This window comes from Aegilops tauschii, chromosome 2 (genome assembly GCF_002575655.3).
Source record: "Aegilops tauschii subsp. strangulata cultivar AL8/78 chromosome 2, Aet v6.0, whole genome shotgun sequence".
Classification (NCBI taxonomy): Eukaryota; Viridiplantae; Streptophyta; class Magnoliopsida; order Poales; family Poaceae; genus Aegilops; species Aegilops tauschii.
This window is the reverse complement of record NC_053036.3, coordinates 51891887-51915143: the sequence shown is the minus strand read 5'-3', so window position 1 is coordinate 51915143 and position 23257 is coordinate 51891887. Positions and strand designations below refer to the sequence as shown.

At 46.3% G+C, this 23257-nt stretch overlaps 1 long non-coding RNA gene across 1 annotated transcript; it reads right to left on the bottom strand.

Annotated features, from left to right (window-relative positions):
• Nucleotides 1-2938: 2938 nt before the first annotated feature.
• Nucleotides 2939-8379, bottom strand: LOC120974926 (uncharacterized). The gene is made up of 5 exons (XR_006669374.2): nt 8017-8379; nt 7363-7422; nt 4619-6608; nt 3403-4526; nt 2939-3172 (listed from the first exon to the last, which is right to left on the bottom strand). It is a non-coding gene; the product is annotated as an uncharacterized lncRNA (long non-coding RNA).
• Nucleotides 8380-23257: the final 14878 nt, after the last annotated feature.

Here is a 23257-nt window from a genome sequence, read left to right as displayed (position 1 = left end):
AGTCGTCGAGGTAGGGGTCGCCGGTGACCGGAGCCGCGGCCCCCGCGCGGTGGGGATCCGAAGGGTTCGGGGGCGGGCCGCATCAGCGGAGGGTGGAGGGAGAAGGGCCGGCGGGCGAGCGGCGCCCCCACGCGTACTTCTGCTGCATTCTGTGAGTTGCATATGCCGTATGGTCGGATTTAGCGTCAGTTTGTGGTTGATCTGGGTTTAATCGTGATCGGCTTCCTCCGATCTGCGCGTCTAGTCTAGGATGTTCATAAGTTTGTTTGTGGATTGGGTCGAATATGCAGGGTTCCCTTGGTGACAAATGACAATACGCTGCTCAATCCTGTCAGTTAGATGATCGTTTTGCTTACTGTTCGTGTATTCAGATCCGCTTAGGCAGCGTGGGTGTTCTGCCCGATTCGCTACGTTGGTGCCTGCTTTTGTTGGTATTGGATTCAAGCCATTTTTTGATTGAGTGTAAGAGGGATGTGCTGCAGTTTTTGGACTTCAGTTCCTCTGTTCGTCGTTCAGCTAGGTAGCCGCCGTATTATCCTTGGGCGAGTATATAGGAGCATTGCTCCACTTGTGATCTGCTCTGAGTTTAGTGATCGGTTTTCACTTTCTATTCCGTCTCCGTGTCACGTTTGGATTTCCATGTCGATCGAGCGAGTGGCTCATGCTTTCATTTTCCACATCTATGTGTTTCTTGTACAGATGGGAAAGAACAAGAAGAACATGGCGGCAAAGAAGTCACGGGCGCAGATCCTGGAGGACTACCGCCTGACGCATCCGTGCCCGGCGTGCGAAATGCCGCTGATCCATGTCAAGGGGACCCTGGGGCACTCAAAAGCAACCTGCGACGGCTACAAGGCCGCCATGGCCAGGGAGGCAGCCGTGAAGGCCAAGAAGGCCGCGAACAAGCCCACGAAGAAGTGATGCGACAGCAGTCAATCGTCTTTCACCAAGTGACCTGACATTAGACGATCCTTTTTCTATCATGTCGTATAGTCCTAGCTCTAGTTCGTGAACACCATTCTCGGTTCGTGAACGTGTCCGTAACCCTATGGAGAAATAGCAAGAAACTGTTGATGGAGTATTGTTTAGGCTTCTCTACATATTACATCGAGGCGAACCTTGGGAAATAGCAATATGTTTCTTTTTGCCTGCCATTTAATTTTCATCAAGGACCAAGTACAAATATTGTGATGTTGCATCAACAGGCTAAAAGTATCTCCAATACAAAATGTAGATGTAAAAATATCTAACTTTTGCATCTCCATAGCCCCAAAACACTACTCCAACATATGATGTAGATGTAAAAATATTTACATCTCCGCCTTCCGAAGATGTAAAATACAACATCTCGCGATGCAAATGTGCATTTTCACCTACATGAGATGTATATTTGCCAGTTGCATGCCAACCGCCAACGGCTCTTCGCTTCATCCCCCCACCCATTCTTTTTTCTCGCGCCGCCCACCGCAGCACGCCGCCGCCGCCCTGCGCGTGACAGATCCGCTGTCTCCTCCATCCTACCACCGTTCCTGCAGAGATTCGGCCGCCGCCCATGGTAGTGCGCTGTTGCCGCCCCGCGACGGATCCGCCGCCTCCTCCACCCCCACCGTCGTTCCCGCCGCGATTCGCCCGTCTCCCGTCGTCCCCCGCCACGAATCGGGCAATTTTTCGTCCGCCTCCGCCCGCGATTCGTCCACCGCCCGCTGCTCGATTCGTCTCCGCTTGCCGGTCGATTTGATCAGCAGTCGTCTCCGCCATCGCCTCAACCTCCCCCGTCGCCGGCCCGCCGTCGCCTCAACCTCCCCCACCATTGCCTCAACCTCCCCCGTCGCCGCCCCACCATCGCCTCAACCTCCCCCGCCGTCGCCAAGCACCACCGCGTCGCCGCCCCGCCGTTGCCTCAACCTCCCCCGTCGTCGCCAAGCACCACCGCGTCGTCGCCTCGCCGTCGCCAAGCACCACCGCGTCGCGCCCCGCCGTTGCCAACCCACCACCGTGTCGCCGCCCCGCCATCGCCAACACACCACCGCGTCGCCGCCCCGCCATCGCCATGTCGCTGAAGAAGACCCCGAAGATCAAGACGGGGTTCTTCGGCGTGAGGGTGAAGCCCTCCGACAACTTCGTGGTGGAGTTCACCGACGCCAGCCGCCGCTTTTGGCTCGACACCTACCCGACCATCCACGAGGCCGCGCGTGCCTACGACGTGGCGGTGTGGCGTGCAAGGAGGCCGAGGACGGACCTCAACTTCCCGGAGATCGAGACCCGGGCGGATGCGAAGTTGCTCGTGCCGGGGAGCATTCATATGGAAGAAATCACGACAAAGAAGACGAAGAAGAGGCCCGCCATTGTCGTTAGTCCGGGCGAGAGTGACAAGGCGACGATGGCGAGGTTCGCGCGTGAGCATCCGGAGTATGTGCAGGCCCAGCAGGAGTTCTGGTGGAAGCGCGGCGTCGAGCAGCAGAAGAAGAAGGAGGAGGACGAGGCCGGCCCCTCGACGGTGATCCCCATCGAGTCTGACTCGTTGGACTGGGGTGACTCAGAGGAGGAGGAGGAGGGGTGCGATGACCCGAACAAGGACGAGTTCTGGGAGCAATTCAAGGGCTCCGACGAGTAGTTTCATCTTCGAGTAGTAGTTGTGTGAACTAGCTAGTAGTAGTGGTTGGAGTAGTAGTTTAAACTAGTAGTAGTCCTTCAAATTAGAATTATGTTTAATTTCGTTTTAATTAGAACTATGTTTAATCATGTTCGAAATGAAGTAGTAGTTGAACAAACTATGTTTGAAATCAAGTAGTAGTATTTGAAGTTTCTAATTTTTACATCTCCGGTTTGCATCACTTATTGGTGTTGCAGTTTTACATCTCCGTTTTGCATCATCTATTAGAGTTGGCCATTTTTTGCAAAAAGCACTTTTTGGAGATGTGAATTTTTACACCTCCTATTTTACATCTTCAAATTTGCATTCTTTATTGGAGATGCTCTAATGATAAGCAGCAACAGCTGAATGTGGTATTACAGGGACGCCGAAGCCCTAGTCTACTCCTCGCTCACGCCCGCCGTCTGCTTGACTTATTTCCACAACTTCTGTTCCTCAACAGCCAAGAGCACCACCTTGTGAAAACGGCCACATGCTGTTCCTTAGGGTTCTATATACAGCATGAGAGGCGACTTGCACCTGAAACCACAAGTAGATGCAAGTTAGTACAATATTTACATGCAATAATATTTGACATGACAAATAGGCTGGGCACTCTAGTCTTCTCCATGGCATCCCTATGTACGAAATAGGGATTCTTGAAATTATGGATGCAAATAACCGAAGTCGTCAATTCTTTACATAAAAACTGTGTTCGACATGCCAAAACTAATTGATCATTTAGACTATATATATAAGAAAAGAGGCACCTGGGGTGCAAACAAAGAACTGTCGTGACCCGCCGGCGCCTGACCATCCCGCCTCCGCATGCGAGGGGAGGGCTTCGTGGGCAGGAAAGGCATCACGCCCCAGGCCGCAGTTCGGTGGGGTGCTGCCCTCTGTCTTGGTTGGCTGCGCCCACCGTGCTTTTCACTGCCCAAGCATGGCCTCCTTCACCGACATTAGGGCCATGCTCGCAGTAGATGAGAGGACCAAGCTGCAGCTCTTTCTTGGATGGTGCCCCAGCATCCGGGTTTCATTTTGACACGATGGTGTGCGCCTTGAAGTGGGTCGTGGTTCGTAGCTTCCCACACGACAAATCTGACAATGGATCATTCCTCTGCTATTACCTCATGAAAGAGCAACAGTCCGCGTCAGGCCCAAGACCCTGCAACTCTTCCCGGCTGTTGTCTCTGCCCCGGCTTGTGATGCCGAGCCGGAGGTGTCTGACAATGCAGCTGACAAGGATGAAGATGCCCCGCGCAGTTGGAGGAGGCGGTGCAGCTGCCAAGCTGGCGGCTAAAGGCAAGGTAGCACTGATGGACCCGGTGGGGGAATCACAAGAGGGCCATGCCGGTGTTCCTCTGCCGCTGGAGGTCACTCCGCTGCAGCGTAGCCCACGTATCAAAACGAGGTACAATGAGCTGCACAACGCGCCTATCTGCAAGTCTACCAAAGCCATGTCCAAGAGCAACCTCAGGAAGCTGGCTGATGCTTGCGAGCTAGACGTCGCACCATCATCGCTGAAGCCGAGATCCTGGCATCCCCTTCGACTGCCAGTTCCTCTGTCGGGCGTGACTTCGATCTCAATGTTGCGTGAAGGCAGCCGACTAGGGTTTATGGTTCTTTGTCTGGGGACATTTAGTTCTTGTCTTAGGGTTTGCTTCTGTCTGTCGTTGTTTGTCTTCTGGTCTTCGCATTGGACCGTGTGTGTGTATTTCATGTCCGTCTTGTTGTTTGTCCTCGAGTCTGTAGTTTGGGCTTCTACCCCTTTGTTTCAGTATTCTTCTTTAGTTTCTTTTTAGCATGAAAATGTTGCATTCGCATGTGCATGCACACATCTATCTTCACTCCATTCCTTTGTTTTTTCTGCTTTGATGGGGGTTGCTTGATGCTACAATGAGAATCATCAACTGGCATGTCAGAAGGCTGGGCGACAAAAATATAAGAATGCACTAATTCTTAGCACTATCAACAAGGCTGTACCTGATATCATTTGCTTACAAGAAACTAAATTAGCGCACATCAGTCGTTTCAAAGCAATGCAATTTCTGCCAAAGAATGTCAGAGAATTTCATTTTCAACCAGCAGATTGCGCTCGTGGAGGTATCCTGCTTGCATGGAACAAAAACAAACTCAGCTGTGACCTCATACTCATGAACGGATTCTTGATCACTGCCAGCTTCAAATCCAGTTTCAGATAACTCAGTTTTCTGCATAACCACAGTGTATGCGCCGGTGCAGATTGCGCTCGACAGTTTTTCCAAACAATCAGCAATCTCGCCCCAGCATCCCCAGAATCTTGGCTAGTGCTTGGGGACTTCAACATGTACGAATATCCGCATGAAAAGCAATTCAAATGTCAACTGGGCGATGATGGACTTCAACAGCTATATCCAAAATCTTGGACTGACGTCGATCTAATTGGCGCTTCACTTGGTCTAATGAAAGAAGAACTCCAACCTTGGTGAAATTAGGTAGGGTCTTGATCAATACTGAATGGGACATTTCCTTTGCCCAAACCAACGCCACTGCTATTTCTTATGTCACATCTAATAACACTCCAGTTCAGGTGGATTTCAACATTCACGTACCAGCTTGTAAACTTTTCCGGTTTGAGAAGCATTGGCTTGTTAATGAGGAGGTCAAAAGCATCATGCAACACTCATGGACCGGTTCTACCAGAGCGGATTCCATTTTCAACCTTGCGTGCGGCTATCAGAAGCTGGGCCCGGGGTAAGAAGAGCTTGCCCACACTACTTCAAAGAACAACAAATTACTCGACTTCATCAATGCAGTGGAAGAGGCCAGACCTTTGTCTACTGTCGAGTTTGTGTTGCGCAAACACGTTTCAACAAAAGATAGCACAACTCATTACCTTGCAGTCATCTATGTGGAGATCAAGGGCAAAATTCACTGGTTCTTTCACGTTACTGCCAATTGTCAGGTAAAGAAGAAGAAAAAATCAGGGTCTTGGTGCAGAATGGGGTTCGAACACTGTAATACCCATGACAAACTCGACATTGCCACTGAATATTTCAGAAACATCTTCTGCTCGGCATCTTACTGTCTCCCCATGGTTGACTTGGGAAACCTTTACCGGCATCATACCTTGCTGATTTGGCAGCTCCTTCCTCACGGGATGAATTAGAGGCCATTAAAAGATTTCCAAATAACTGAAGAACTGGACCGGCTGGATTCACCTATGAGTTCATAAAGTCCAACCTGATGCTGCTCAAGGATGATCTTATCAGATTATTTGCTGAACTATCTGAACACAGACTCAGTCTGCAAGGTATTAATAAGGCTTTATAGTCCTCATTTCAAAGATTGACAGCCCCTTGGAAATGAAAGATGCCAGGCCTATCTCTCTGGTCCACATTCTGATTAAGATCATCTCCAAGGTGCTGACTAACCGTCTGCAGAAAATCATTACTGATCTTATAGATGACGTGCAATCTGGCTTTATCAGTGGTCGGTCAATTGTGGAAATTTGTGTCTTTGCTTCAGAAATGGTGCAGATAGCGATCAAGAGGAAACGGACAATGACACGGTTAATTGGGACTGCCTGGTTGATATTCCCACCCACTGGAATTTTCCACCTAACTGGATCAGCCCAGGCCCAAGTCCAAATTAACGGCTCATCGGGCGCACCCTTTCATTTTGAGAGGGGTGTTTGCCAAGGCGACCCATTATCCCCATACCTCTTTATCCTGCTCGCTAACGTTTTGCGACAGATGTGTGCCCGAGCGTTCAAAAGTCGTCAGCTAATTCACTTGTTGCAATGCCAAGGACCTTTCCCGGTGCTTCAGTACGCAGATTTCTGTGCCAGTTAGTTTTGTTTCTCTGAAGTTTTTACCTCTTTTTCCTCTCTTCTGTATTTTTTCGCCTGCCTTTTCTTTCCTGTTCTTTCGGCCTTGTTTCGCTGTTTCGTTGTTGTGCCCAGACTCCTCTGGGCAGATTTGTACCCCTTGGCCTTTAATGAACATAAGTTAGAGATTGCTACCTTTCATTTCCAAAAAAGAAGGATCAAAATTGTCATCACAATTTTCTTAAACTCGACACACATGTAAAGAGAGGTCCTATGGAGCTGCACACTTCCTCAAAATCATGATATCAGAATCGTACAATGTACCAAGGATCTAAGAAAGCACACAGGATACCACCTTAGTTCTGAAAATGTCCAATTCAAGCAAATTTAGACAGTGCCAAAGGCAGGACAGTGTTGCATAAACATAATAAAGGGAAGCATTTAGCCATGCGACATATACAAAACTAAACGGAGTATCTCATATATAGACAACTATAGACAATGCCAAACATAACTAATCTATTTTATATGAATAACTTCGGGTCCTTACTAAAGAGCAAACAAATATGAAAGTGAGAATTCCTCTCAGCTGCTGTAGATCATAATTTGCAGTTAGGGTCATTTTTCATATACAATTAATAACATATGCAAATGTACTATTATGTATGTAGAGATTAGAATAACACTGAAGCACAAAATAACTGCACCTAGTGCGTGTCTGAAACTCTGAATGCATAACTTCCATGTCTGTGACCATTTGGTGAAAGCATAACTTGCATGACCTCTGAACATTTGGTGAATGCAAGAGTATGCAAAGAACATTATGGAGACAACTTCACAGTTTTGAAGAAACATCCCAGTTGCTTAAGGAGTTCAATTTAGTAAATAAGATGAAAGGAGTTTAAGTAATGTTTCTTACATCCAATTCCTCGAGTTGGCACCAAAAACAGCGGCACCGAGGTCCGCTAAGTGTGGGTAGCTGAAATCACCCACATACTGAATCAATTGAAGGTAGTAGAACATTCAGAAAGGAAAATGCACATTGGATTTATGATCAGTGATTTCCATGCCATTATTAGCATTACTGCCTGACTTTAACAGTGGGTGCACAGCACTTAAAAGCGAAGATTGTACATGAACTAGGTTTTTTATATACAAAATGCAACTGCACTGCATTTCATTGAAACGCAGGAGAGAAATATATACAGGTGGTGACTTACTACTATGCAGGGTGCTAGAGAGAACCCTGTCCATGATGCATTTTCAGCAACTAAAATACCAACCAGGATGGAATGATTTATAGTGTCCTTTTTATGATATGATCATCCAGCCTAGATTTGGTATTACACACAACATATGAATAACTTAAATAGCAGCTGCACTACTAATTTGAAGAATCTAGTGACGTTTAAAAAACACTCCATTTATCCCAGCACTTAAGAGAAGGTTTCATATACATATCCGTCGCACATTGCGTATCCAAGTATCAGGTGATCTGTCCGATACCAATACATGTATCTGTATCCGTGGTGCATACATGTATAAGTACAGAAGATAGGGACATAAGTCATACCTGTCGGTAGGTTTGTACATCCTTCCAAAGGGTACTTGTCTTGACAACCATCCTCAAAGTTGATATGACTTCAAATGAGGTTGCTATTATAACACCACCATCCCTGTTGTAGGGCTTCTCTTGCAAAGGACAAGTTAAATGATCTGAGATGCAAGACACCTTTTGACAAGGGATAGCAATGAAGCAACATATAGAAAAGAAGAAACCTCACATTTGATTCATGGTAAAATCAGGGTGAGATAAACAAACGTATATTAACACAGTTTCATGGCTGTGTGAACGGTGCATCGATCAAGGCAGAGGGCGGGGGTCTATCCTCCTTTTTGGGAAAAAAAAAACAAGAGGAGAAGACTTCAATATCAGTAAGAAGCACATCATGTACAAGAAAATTACAATATAAGTTACATGGAACGAATGCGGTCTGAATTCTGGTGTGTGATATATTGGTATGCTAACTACTGCCGCTGAAATTAGAATCGTAAATGCAAGTATCTGTGTAATTGATCGGACCTTCAGATGGTCAACTTTAGCTGCAAGTAGGTCCTTAACCTACAGTATTTGTTATCTTCATGTAAACAAAGTTACTACTCAAGCACCTAGATATCGAATGGCAGTGAGATCTTGCCTATCTCGCCTCTCAGTTATCCATGAAGTTCGTGGCCAGGTACCACTAACTGATTCTATTGAATGCTAGTTATCTACAGAAACAAATAAAACATCTTATGAAAGACTGTTAAAGTGTAAAACGCTCTTATATTATGGGACAGAGGGAGTAGCTCAGAATCTTTCTAATATCCAATTACCTAAGCAAGGATGTCAACTTCATTAAGACGATTCAGGAACGACTTATCTTTAAGATAACAAATGTTTTTATGTCTGAATGATTGTAAGAAAGATTTGAATTTTATTGCAAAAGATTGCTCCGAAATGTACATTTATATAGGTTGGCATATAAATCCTGGAAATAGTAGTTGATGTGGAATAGCAGTGCAGTGCTATGACCTACGTGAACAAGTTATACCACACCAAAGTAAAGAGAATTAGAGAAGCGCCGACAGGATCCTATCATAAAATAAGCCAGTCCCAGTCTCAAACCTAATTACAAACTCTACTGCAGCTTAGAGCATAATCCCAACGAATGGCACCAAGCAACTTAACGAAGAAATTTTGACCCAAATGAAGGTAGCGCCCACCGTCAGGCAGTCCTCGGGACGGGGGTCGGTTGACACGGATGGCGGAGGACGCCATGCCGTCCGGCTCACCCTCCGTACTGACCTCATCGGCCTTTGCCCCCACTCTCCGCCCCCACCCCCACCCCCCCCCCCCCCCCCCCCCCCTCCCCCCTCCCCCTCCCCCACCCCGCCGCCGCCGCCGCCTCGGAGTTGTTCCCCGAAGAGTTTGGGCAGTAGCGCGCCCCCTTCTCTCCAGAATCGGGCTCCGGCTGACTCTCAGCGTCCTGGAAAACCTGAGCGGCAACGGCCTATATCCTCCGCTGCTGCCACAGCCTGCACGGATGGCGAACAGTGCCGGGAAGTGGGCTGCCGTAGCCGCCGCGGCAGGGTAGGCTTTCGGCTAGGGGGAATAAAGAGGAAGATGGAGCGAAGGTAACGAAACCCCTTCAAAACCGGGAAGTGAATATATGAACCCACTTTCGAAAACACATTTTTAAATGCTAATTCTTTTCTAAAAAAGTTGCACGAGTACATCTTCATCTTGTGTGTGCATAAAGTTTCACGAAAAAATAACAACACAAAAAAATGTGTCGTAAAACGCTATGCAGAAACACCGAAATTTGTTACATTTTTTCACAAAATTTGACCGCACGCACATATTTACGAATATGTATACATGATTTTTTTATTTTAAAATGCATTTAAAAAAATGGATGCAAATGCCCATGCGTGCAAGACGTGTCCTCTCTTCCAAAACCCTATTATGATTTATTTATTTTGCAGAGATTATAGTTTTTGACTCACCTCGACTGAATTACATACTCCTTCCATTTTTTTATTCTACATATAAGATTTGTCTAAGTAAAGCTTAGTAAGTTTGACCAAATTTATCTTTAAAAATATCATAAGAAAAGCTTCGTCAGATTCTGTTTTTCGAAGTTGCACTGATCTAGCTTAAAAATATCATATGAAATTTCAAATTTGCTTGAATAATTTAAAAATCATGAATTTGAAAAATGTTAACACAGTATAAAAAACGTTGGTACCCTAATTTTTTTTTAAGTTTCTAGCATTCAAATAAAATGTTCCCTATAATACAAAAAAAGTTCACATGTTTAAATAAAATGCACCTGCCATTTAGAAAAAAATTATACAATGTAAAACAATGTTCCTATAATACAAAAAAAATCATACCATCAACAATTGTGTACATTAGATTCCTAAAACATTGTTCAGAAATATGTTTGTGACATTAAAACATGTTTCATTACCATTAAAAAATAAACGTGCATTTGAAAACTGTTTAACTTTTATACAGAAAAATCTTAAAAAATATATGTTTGAATAATTGTTAATCATGTATTTAAAAATTGTGAAATATGTAAAAAAAATATTTCAGATGCATAATAAAAAAGTGCAATCTTTTAATTGCAAAATAAAAAAATGTGCAATGTAAATGAAAAAAAAAATGTATCAAAACATATATTTGAAAAAAATGTTACTCACTCCCTCCCCAAATACATGACATATAAACAAGGTAAAAAGTCAATGCTTGGTAAGTTCACCAAACATATATACAAAATATGAAGATAAACAGTATCAAATCGATATCAATATTTCCATCATTATATATAGTTTCATAATGTATTTATTCATTATTGTAGTTTTTAAACAATTTCATCTATATATTTTCTCAAGCTTAGAAAGCATTGACGTTTTCACTCAATTTATATGCTCAATGGGACGGATGGAGTATGTCGTATTGAAAAATGCTAAACGTCTATAAATAAATGTTCCTGATATATAGAAAAAATGTACAATGTGTATGAGAAAAAATAACAAAAAATAATTTAAAAACCAAAAGAAGAAGAAAACCGGTAAAGAAACACATAAAAACAAAACAAAATTATAACAATTGAAAACCCGACACATGAGACCTTTTAAAATCGGCACATGAACCACTAAAAATGATACGAAGAACCAAAGAAAGGAAATAAATAACCAAAAAGGGAAAACCAAAAAACTGCTAAAGAAACACGAAAACAGAAAAACGCATGAGTAGCGTTGAAAGCCAACACAGAATCGCACAGAAAAAGAAAAGAACAGAAAACCTGGGCTAGAACCCGCTCTTGCAGGAACCCGGATTGGGCCTGCCCATATCACTAGTGAGACGGTACCCGAATTAGGCGAGAAATAGTTGGGCCTGCTCATGCGGTCAAATAGTCCTTTCGAACGGGGAACGAGAGAGCGGGACGGCTCATTTAGGGCATCTCCCGTATGCATCTGGATCGCGCTGTCCGCACATCGTAAGCCATCCAACGCGAATCTGGATGTGATTTCTCCAGTAAACCGGAGACAAATGTAGAAGGGTTTTGCGGTAGTTTGGATCGCTCACAAGCCCTCTTTTGACCGCCCTTGCCCACCAAAAACCTTAAGCCCTCCCACGCGTTTTCGGTCAGCGCCGGTCCAGAGTGTCAGCGCCCGCATTCATGCCTGCCCAGAGCGGACGTGACCACTCACTAGCGTCGGATTGAAGCAGCGCGACGGTCGAGAGAGCGCCGCCCGCGCTGTTTCCCGGTGCAAGCAACTGCCGCGCGTTCAAACGACACGACGGTCGCCCTTCTGTCCCTCTACCACCCACATTGATGGCACGCGCTCGCCGAGGCGTCTCCTCCGGTGTCACCGGTTCGTCGCTCTGCCGCCCACCATTGCTATATAAACCGTTGCCTCGGCCATAGCCGCAACCATCCACCTCCGATCCCTTTTCGCACCACTTCCATCATGGATCTCTCCCCCGCCTAAACTCCCTGGGACGGGCTGACGTCGGACCAGAAGGAGATGGCCGCCATTGCTGCCGGCTGGCTAGCTAGCAGGCAGCCGGAGGACGACGATGTCCCAATGGAGGACGCTGCCAACGACGAACGTGTGCCACCCTCCTTCTCCTCCGCGCCACCCACTTCGGTGCATTGCACCATGACCACCGGTGAGGCCCGTGTGCATTACATGGACATGGTGCGGGAGGAGCAGTTCTGGGAGGTGCAAGCGGAGGAGCAGCTCGCCGCCGGCAGGGCTGTCGCACCGGACGCGGACCTAGTGGAGCAGGAAGCGTTGCTTGAGTCCTACTGCTTTGCCCGCGAGATCCGCCTCGCCCGCTGGCGGTGGCGTTACCGCCAGCGGGTGGCGGAGGTGCCAGCCGCCTACAAGGAAAGCGACGACACAGGCGAGGTGGTGTTCGGCGAGACCGATGACAACGAGGAGGACATCATCGAGTCCGCACCCTGCCATGACGACCACGAAGCCGGCATATCCCATCGACGCCAAGCTTAATGGGCTCGTGTCCCATGAAGAGTAGTGCACAGTAGGTCTAGGTCGCCGCCGCTCGTGTCCTAGGAAGGCCATCGCTCCTCCCCTCCTATCGACGCCAAGCTTAATGGGCTCAACATCGTCGGTCGATTAGTCGCTTGGCGACGATGTGGAGACGGACAACTTTACTTCCCGGGCCTTCAGAGGCGGAGGTTATGGAGGCGGAACTGGAGAGCGCGACGCGGAACTGGAGACGGTGAAGCTTCATTTCTCGAGGCTCATGGCCGGACACGGGGAACGGGCACCGGCGATCATTTAGATTAGGTATTAATATACCTCTAGAGCCGGACTAGCACCGCTTTGATGTAAATGTAATCCGTCATGTTTATATGAAATTCAGACGTGTTTATATGAAATCCGTCCGTTTTGATCGAATTTCGTCTGATTGGTTCGAGTTGCAATTAAAATGTATACGACTACAGTTGGATGGCGGCCTTCCGCATCTGTGTTTGCGGACGAATGCGAAAGGAAACTTGCGTGTTGCCGTTGTAGATGCGCTCGATTTGAAGCGACTTAGTTGAACATAGCCTGTGGCCCGATTATTTCCTCCGTTCAGCTTTTCAGCGTTCTTTTCATTTTCAAGTCAGTTTTTCATTCAATTTTCCTACAAAACACATAAATAAATTTATTTTTAAATTGATATTTTTTTATTTTGATAAATTTTTATGACAAATGTGATTTGAAACAACTGTGAACACTTGTTAAAACTTTTTTGAACATTTTTATAAGAAAATTCTGAACATCTTTTTTTGAATTTTTTGTACATGTTTGTAGATTTTTTGAACACTATTTTTTAAAGATTGTTTTGAAAATGAATATTTTCTGAAAACATAAATATTTTTCAAAATATTTAAGAATGTTTTGAACATTTTAGAAATAAAAGAAAAAACAGAAAATGGGAAAGAACTGATAAGTTTTTTTTTTGTAAAGGAAAAAAACAGACCAAACCTTTTAGAAGGTACACACAACTGTTTTTTTTTTGCGGGGACCCAAGACTGGCTTTATGTGGAAGATATATAACCTTGGCTCTGCCATGTGCAATTGGTAGACAATGACACACAATGAGCAACACGTAGGATTTGCCGTTACCCAGGCATGTCGTCTGGCGCGATACGCACACAAAATTAGAGCGCTGGAACGTGTGCAATACCAGTGGGCACACAACCTCCAGGAGGCACAACGCGAACAAATACATGACCCCAAAATGACGTGAAGGAAATACAGTAGCCAGTATATAAAAGAACTCGAGAATAATAGGATGCCCCTGGTAAACATGCTCCCTGAACTGAACAACATCCTGTTCGTCCTTGTTGGTGGCACCACGACATGTTCCGGGCCAAGGTCCATTGCAAAGAGAAAGGGAAAGGCTACCCTCGCAAAAAAGAAAAAGAAGGGAAAGGCTAAGGGATTGTTTGGTTTCCAGTCATACCTTGCCACTCTTTGCCACGCCTCATCTTAGAGCATGATTAATAGTATAGCCAGCCGCCGATAAAACGTTGCATAGGCCGGTCTGCACGTAGCTCGGAATCAACCCCGCCGAACCAGCATTGCGATCTGTGTTGTCAGGCGTATTTTAATTGTCACCATCGTACGCAATGCTGTATTTCACCGTATTCGACGGAAAGGCATCAAGTTGCTGACAGGAACCGAAACTGGGCGAAGCAGCATCCATCCCCTCCAATTTGGGCATTTACCTGTGGGCCATCGGTTTCGACTAGTGACATGATGGGCCATCAATTTTTGCATGCAGGCCTGCAGGTTTCGATTGTCATGAAGGGAGGAGATTACTTTAAAGATCCTGGGTTATTGGCACTATAATTACGGATCTACAACCTATGATTGTTAACGGGACCCCATTGTTAACTAACAGTTTCGTGTTTGTAGCAATTTCTTGGAGATTAGCGATGTGAAAGTAGAGAAACGCTCTGAATGAAAGTATTTTTTTTTCCTTGGGAATATTCAGGCTTGTTAATGTCGAACTAGAAAATACAGTATATTTTCTGCTCACTAATTCGTGAGTTTGATAGGTTTTTTTAAGAAAAAAAATCATAGGTGCACAGTTACAGAAAACAAAAGAGAAGGGGCCTACACATAATTGTATCATTATCCGTTGGGAAAGAGTGGATCTAGAGCTTCGTACGTGACGTCTAACTAGAAGGGTTGGGTGCGCTTTGCTGCGTCGGTGTTGTTGAGATTCTCAAAAAAATACTCGCTTTATTTTAAAATATAAGGTGTATTACTTTTTTGAAAAGTCCAACCTCTTTAAATTTGATCAAATTTATAAAGAAATATATCAAAATTCATAATATCAAATTGGTTTTATTAGATTAATCATGAAATGAATTTCTATATTTTTTGGTCTAATATTGTGGATGTCGATATTTTTGGCTCTAAACTTGGTCGAAGTTAAAGAATTTTGACTTTCCAAAGAACTAATACTCCTTGTATTTTTGAACTGATGAAATATTTAGTTTGGCGGATGTAAGACGATGGAGTGTGTTTTATTTATAATGTGTTTATTTGGTGGGTCTTTTATGGTGTGATTCTGTATTATGCGCTAATCAACTCATATTTTTGTGGGTAGATTTCTATGTCGGTGGTTACATATACTATATTAGTGCTATAGTACCATCACATGGTGGCACTTCTTTTTTTCTAGATGGTAAGAGGGTGCACGGGGTTGATATGTCTTTCTAGCCGGTTGGTATTGATTGATTTGAAAAATCGTTGGCCCGATCAAAATTATAAACCAAATTCAAAATCAAATATCTCAATCGAATAAAGGAGATTCAAAATCATGAAATATGGTTAATTAAAATAATTAAACGGAGAGCTCCTTTAGAAATATTGACCGGGTCAAAATCAGGTGACCAAGTTCTAAATTGAAGACCTCAATTAGTTGTGAGGACTTAAGAATTAGGAAGCATAGTGTATAGTATAAAAAATTAAATGAGAGCTTTGAGAAATTATTTACTTGGTCAAAATCAGGTGATCCCATTTCAATTGGACACCTGGATTGATTGTGAGGCCTTTTATCCCTACGTAGATGAGAGCACTCTTAATTAACTTAGTTAGTTTGCTCAAAATCTAAAACTTAACAGTGCACTAATCAGAGGATTTAGTCATTAAAAAAAGAAATACGCTGATTGCACAGATCGGAAAGCTCGCCCAGGATAGCATGGTCTCATATAAAACAGACATCGACAGATGTGACGCTTGGTCTAATATAAAATTGATACTTTTTGCTGCCTGCCACAACTCCGTGGTAAATTTAAGTTATGGCGTATTAATTCAGAGCAGTCAAGTCACCGCTCCAGTGCTCCACCACGCGCATCAAACAACATCTGCATTCAGTCGAGCCGTGTGGGGAGCAAGCGCAGGAGACAATGGGCGAAGAACATACGTGCGTACTATTCCCGCAGCCGCATATTGCAAAGTATACCTCGAAAAAGCCAGCCAGGAGTGAATCGCGAAGATATTCCCACGAGGCAGATAACGAGCTACCTGATGCTCGGCCTCTGCGACGCCGCCCTCGTTATATGATCTTGTCACGTCATCTATAGTTAGTCTTATAGCCGACAAGTACAGTAGATGCATATAAATTTGTACTATTTTGTTGATACATGACCAACCTTCCTCTCTCCCAAAGTGTTTAGGAGCGCGTGCTACAGCCGGCTGTTAACGAGTAGCCCGCTTCTCTTCTCTCTCCGTCAACTTATCAAAAAATATAATATTTAAAGTCTTACAACCCGCCTATGTCATCTTATTGTACTTGCTCTTAGGCAAATTTGACCAAGTTAGGTAGGTTTTGGTTCTAGCCACACCTAAGACAATAATATTTTTATGAGCAGTGAACCCCACATGTCATACACACAAAAAGTATGGCAAAATTCACTTAGACAAGCCAAAGTATGGCTAACAATTTGAGCAACTCAAGTAAGACAAATGTGACAAGTATGACAAAAATCATGTGGCAATATATGGCAAATATAGTCACAATCCAAACAGCCCCTAAGAATGCAAAAGAGAAGAGGACGACAAAAAACAAGAGCTGTATGTCAATACCAAAACCAAGGACTACAAGAGAGTTAACCACGCCCCACGCCCCGCATCGCTCCTTCCAGGGGCAACATGAGCGGACACCCAGACCCACGCCGCCCTCGGCCCCCTCTCCGACCACCACCCACCCTCGCTGCCACCGGAGGATGAGGTCAGGCTAAGCCCCTGCGTAGCGAACGGCAAAGGCGAGGCTTTCTCTCATGCTGGGGCGGGGCAAAACCTAACTCAAGGGTGGCAGTCCTAATCTAGGCCCACACGGTGGCGGTGCGACTTGGCTCCAGCGTGTTGAGGTGGATCTGGTGGCGGAGCCTGGCATTTCCTATTTAGCTGGGCTTGGCCCATTTCGCTCGCTTCGCTGTTGTTTGCATATATAAATAGCAAAAATTGTGGCTAACAATTTGAGCAACTCAAGTAAGGCAAGTGTGAAAAGTATGACAAAAATCATGTGGCAATATATGACAAATATAGTCACAATCCAAACAGCCCCTAAAAATGCAAAAGAGAAGAGGACGACAAAAAACAAGTATGTCAATACCAAAACCAAGGACTACAAGAGAGTTAACCACGCCCCACATCGCTCCTTCCAGGGGCAACACGAGCGGACACCCAGACCCACGCCGCCCTTGGCCCCCTCTCCGACCACCACCCACCCTCGCTACCGCCGGAGGATGAGGTCGGGGTAAGCCCCCGCGTAGCGAACGGCAAAGGCGAGGCTTTCTCTCATGCTGGGGTGGGGCAAAACCTAGCTCAAGGGTGGCAGTCCTAATCTAGGCCCACACGGTGGCGGTGCGACTTGGCTCCGGCCAAGGTTGTCAGAATCGTGATTCTGAATCGGATCGGAGCTCCGATGGCAGGATCGCAAATCGTAGAATCTTCACTACCAGGATCGTAAAAACATAGATTCTATGAACCAAAATCGTAGAATCAGATGGGTTAGTTTGGATCGTAAAGTCGTAGAATCGTACAATAGAATCGCGATTCTGACAACCTTGGCTCCGGCGTGTTCCAACGTGTTGAGGTGGGTCTGGTGGCGGAGCCTGGCATTTCCTATTTAGCTGGGCTTGGCCCATTTCTCTTGCTTCGCTGTTGTTTGCATATACAAATCACAAAAATTGTGGCTAACAATTTGAGCAACTCAAGTAAGGCAAGTGTGACAAGTATGACAAAAATCATGTGACAATATATGACAAATATAGTCACAATTCAAACAGCCCCTAAAAATGCAAAAGAGAAGAGGACGACAAAAAACAAGTATGTCAATACCAAAACCAAGGACTACAAGAGAGCTAACCACGCCCCACATCGCTCCTTCCAGGGGCAACACGAGCGGACACCCTGAACCACGCCGCCCTCGGCCCCCTCTCCGACCACCACCCACCCTCACTGCCGCCGGAGGATGAGGTCGGGCTAAGCCGGCTAAGCCCCCGCGTAGCGAACGGCAAAGGCGAGGCTTTCTCTCATGCTGGGGCGGGGCAAAACCTAGCTCAAGGGTGGCGGTCCTAATCTAAGCCCACACGGTGGCGGTGCGACTTGGCTCCGGCGTGTTCCAGCGTGTTGAGGTGGGTCTGGTGGTGGAGCCTGGCATTTCCTATTTAGCTGGGCTTGGCCCATTTCGCTCGCTTCGCTGTTGTTTGCATATACAAATCGCAAAAATTCCGTGAGAGCTGGGAATCAAACCAAAGACTTCCTGGTTAACAGCATACAGTGGTAACCACCCCACCGTAGTAACTTGATGCCCATAGTTTCATCACTTGTTTTCCTTATCATCTTTTTCTATTTTTTGTTTTTTCATTTTTCTGTTTAATTTTTTTTCCTTCTTCCTCGTTCGATGATCTTTCTCAATCCATCCACATTTTTCTAAAATTGATGAAATTTTTTCTAATTCAGCGAACTTTTTTCAAATTTGACTTTTGTTTTCTCAAATTCGGTGAACTTTTTCCAAATCCGATGAACTAATTTTGATGAACTTTTTTCATTTAAATTTGTGAACTTTTTTCAAAATCAATGAACTATTTTCTCAAACACGATGAACTTTTTTCAAAATCGATGAACTTTTTTCAAGACCGATGAACTTTTTTTCGAAAACGATGAACATTTTAAACTTTGTCATAAAGTTTTTTTCAAAATCGGTGAAATTTTTTAAGTTTGTGAACTTTTCTTCAAAAATGATGAACTATTTCTCAAAATCGATAAACTTTTTTTAAGTTTGTGAACTTTTGTCTCAAAATCGATGAACGTTTTTAAATTCACAATTTTATAGAAGTAAATGAAAGAACTAAATGATAAATAAATAGCGCGCCCATACTAGTTCATGTACAGTTTAGCGCTAGTAAATCACAAGTGACCAATTGCCTTGGTGGTGAGCTAAGATCCAACAAGGGTTGCCTACTCGAGCGATGCAAGTTCGATCCCTGGTCGCTGCCTTTCCCATCGCGGGCCGGCCCAACAAGGCGCTGCAGCGGGCGCCAGGAACCTGTTCATCTCGCCATGACCGCGCCGCCCTCCCCCTCCCCCCAGGTTGCAGCTCGCCATGACCGCGCCGGCCCCCAAGGTTGCAACGCCGGAACTCTGTTCGACGCAGTTCTCGTCGTCGTCCACCCAACACTGTGTCGCCCGCCTCTACATAATTGATCTCGATATTGTAGTGCGCAACATCCCATCCCCAACATCTGGTTGTGTTGTCGCCACGCTTGTAGCACCATAGCGGCCATGAAAAATGCTTGTAGCAAAATTCATCAATTATCGTAGCAAAAACCTATGACGATTGCAGCAAAATGTCGTCTCTGTCGTTGTGGGACGTAGCTGAGACATGAGTGGTTGAAGCTTTTTTTATTGCCGGTTGCAGCTTTCGGGGTTGCATGGCAGTCTAGTTGAAGCTTTTTCAAACTATAGTTGAAGCTTTCGTGTGAACGGTTGTAGCTTTTTCATTTGCACAGTGTCCGGTTGCATTTTATATACCATGTCTATTGAAGCTTTTGAATCAAACGGTGGAAGCTTTCAAATGAATGGTTCCAGCACCGCCTCTAGTGTCGCGTGCCATCGACGGCGACCAGCATCGCGCGCGGCCTCTTGTAGCTCCCCCACCGTGACTTCTCTGCCCCCGCCGTGGCTCGCCCTAACAACAAGGGATCGTCATGCTGGTGCGCTACGTGTGGCCATGGAGATGGAAAATAAGGCTCAAACTTTGGCCACGTGCGACCGGTCCAATCTTTGGCCGGCCGCCCAGCCACAAACGTTTCATGTAACCCCCGCGGTTTCTAGAAGACGCCCGGGCAGATTCTAATTGGGGACGGAAGTAGCGAGAAGGCAGGAGATCCGCAATGAGCGACCGACAGGAGCAGGTGCGGGTGGCTTCGGTCGAGTGCTGAGCCACCGTGGGTGGTTTCGGTTGCCGACAGTAGCGTCGATTGAAATTTCTAGGGAGTTATACATTTGTGTATTGATAAGACCGTTCACAATTTCGACGACCGACAACTAGGGGTGACCTATCAGTTGTGTGCGTCAGGGCGAGGGCCCTCGTCTGCGTGCAGCACGGAGGGTGGCCTCTTCGGCCAGCGGCATCCAACCACTGCGGCAAACAAAGATCCATGCCCGGCCCTCCATGAGTCCACCACAATGACTCCACGAGGATGGCCATCATCCTCCTCGCACCGTCCTCCATAGACAGGGCTTGCTGGTACAAACTTCTTGCAAGGATCTTGCTAGAGCGTCTACAATCAGACTTAGCAAATCCGGGTCCTTAAATGCCTGCGGACGTGTGCGGGCGCGTCCACGGGCAATGACCAGTCCTCAAATCGCGTCGTTTACATTCGTGTATCTCATGTCCGATCCTCTATATCCGTACTGAACCATGCAACACGGATAAAACTACATAGATCATCAAACGGACATAGAAATGCACAATCCGTTCACGAGAAGATCACCAACGGATCTTCAAAGTTCACATAATGCACATAAACGACAAACAAGTTTAAACCCGTTCACGAAAAGATCACCAACGGATCTTCAAAGTTCACATAATGCACATAACGACAAACAAGTTTAAACTACATATGAAAACATGAAATTAAAGTGGAGATGGCAGATCTTCACCACTTCCACGCCGGTCATTTCCCCCTCCGGCCGACGGTGTAGCTGTAGGCGTCGGCGGTTGGTTAAGGATCATCTGAGTCATCGGAGGAGGCGACGTGTTCATCGCCGTCAGAGGAGGAGTCAGAGAGGACGATGAGCCCTTTGAGCCGCTGGACGGCCCTGTCCTGCTGCCGCTTGAGCTTCGCCACCCGAGCCATCTCCGCCGCTGCCTCCATTGCATCACGCTCCGACTGCTCAATGGCTAGCCGGAGCGCCTTGGTGTTCTTCCGGCGGAGCGGTCTAGCGTCCGTCTCCGCCGTCGTAAGCGATTGGCGGTAGACCCAAGCGCGGAGCCACTCGTCCTTGTTCTTTTCTGTCTTGTTGGGCGGATCGCTCAATTATCCCTGCCAAAAAAGTAAAAAAAATGGCAATCATGATTGTAAACTATTCAGATCTGATTGTCAGACATCTGTCCAGCTTCATATGTTTACTGACTCGCCATATAAAGAGTGCATTTGTCGAAAAAAAATCATGCAAGTGTTTTTGTGATTACACGATCTGTTTGGTTTTTTGTTTTTTGTTTCTTTAGACAAATCTGTTTGGTTGAAGCGGATTGGTTCCGTCTTTGGAAGCCAGCCGGTACGGGCGATGTAATCGGAAATCGCGAACCAAAGACGTCTAAGTTTCTGACGGACACGGACGGACCTGGTCGCCATATAATCAGATCCAGACGTTTCTTTCGTTCTTCTTTCTCCCCCCAAAAGGAGATCGATACCCAGAGTTCCAGACGCGCTCTGCAGCAGACATCGAAGAACCCTACTTCATGGCCAAGACGCAGCAGCAGCCGTGGTTGGTACAATTCAACGGGACAAGCAAACCCGTCTTCGTCGCGCCATTCGACGGATGTCGCCGCTGGGACGAGACACCGGACATGCCGGTTTTGCAAGGAAAACGATGCCTCGGCCGGGACGGAGACTGGTCGCTCATGCTGGACGACCGCACCAACGAGTGCTCCCTCGTGAACTTCGCTGATACGTCGCCGTCGGCCCCCATCGTGATCGCTCTCCCGCCGTTGCCTGACGAGCCAAAGCTGCATCTACAGTTCGGCTGCGCGCTCTCGGGGCAAACCCCGCCCGACTGCACCGTCGTGCTCGACTTCGTCGGGGAGACGTTCCTCCTCCACTGCCGCCCCGGTGACCCCGAGTGGTCCCGTCTTCCTGTGGAGCTCGTCGAGGAGAATGATTGGTTCGACGGCCCTATAACCCGTGGCTACCAGGGGAAGATGTACGCGACGACCATGTTATCCTTTGTGGCCATGGACGCATCCAACCTGGCGCCGGCGGTCGAGAGGGCGGACATGACGCCCCCACCCCCGTGCCCAGTCCATACTGCGTACAAGTGCTACCCGGTGCCGTGTCCCGATGGCGAGCTCTTCTTGGTGCGCTGCTGCATCTTTGGGTGCCCGCAGGCCGTGGTGGATGTGAAGGTTTTTCGATGGAACGACGGAGAAAATGCGTGGGAGACGGTCGAAACCATCGGGGACAAAACGTTCTTTGTAGGCAGGTTTAATTTTGTGGTCCCATCAGCGACTGAAGCAGGAACCCAACCTAACTGCATCCATGTGCTGCGTGAAGTTTGCGGTGAATTTGGTATCTACACCGTGTCTCTGGATGATGCGACCATTTGGCTCAGTTTAGTCGAGGGATGCGACGATGATGATGATGATGGTGAGGACCAGGTTTTCTGGGCTCTTCCCACTAGGTAAGTTTAATTCCACTCACTCGATTTGTACAAATATTTGTAGGAGTTGTAGTAGTATTTGTGAGGTGGTTTAGTGATTCTATTTATGTATTTGCAGCTTTGGTCTGGAAGCAGCACGAACTATCCAAACTTCTGATAATGTCTCCAACGAAGTAAGTATGTACATGATTATATTACTGATAAATTAATTAGGTTGAGTACGCAAGTTTAACCTGTACTTGACAGGTGACGCATACAAGAATTGAACATTGCTGCGGAGAGCAAGAAAAAGAGGACATGACGATGAGCACTGTGAGGCGGTGGTCTGATCTCCATACTGACTTGTTACAGTTACTAGTACCGAAGATTTCATTCATCGATTTACTACACCTGAAAGCTGTCTGCAAGCAGTGGAACTCCATTAAGAGCCCGATCCAGCATGCAAAAGTGTCGCCATTGCTGATGACAACTCGGCCAGCAAGAAGGACCAAGGAGGACCTTATCGAGATCTTCGATCCAGTCGGCGAGAAGAAGTATAGTATCAGGGTAAATATCCCTACTTCGGGTCTCAAATCTCAAGGGTCGCAGTTACTGCATTTCACAAAGAACGGTTGGGTCATCGTGTCGAGAGGCGGCGACCGCATGTTCTTCCTAGTGAATCCGTTTAAGAACTACCCTAATGGTGGCCATGTGATTGCTCTTCCACCTTTGGATGTCATTGGTCTCAAAGGATTGTCGTTTTCTTCGGTGCCGGGTTCTCCGGATTTTGTGGTTCTTGCCGCAGGATCTACCCCAAGCGGCAAAGTTCTCATGATAAAGACATGGCGAATGGGAGA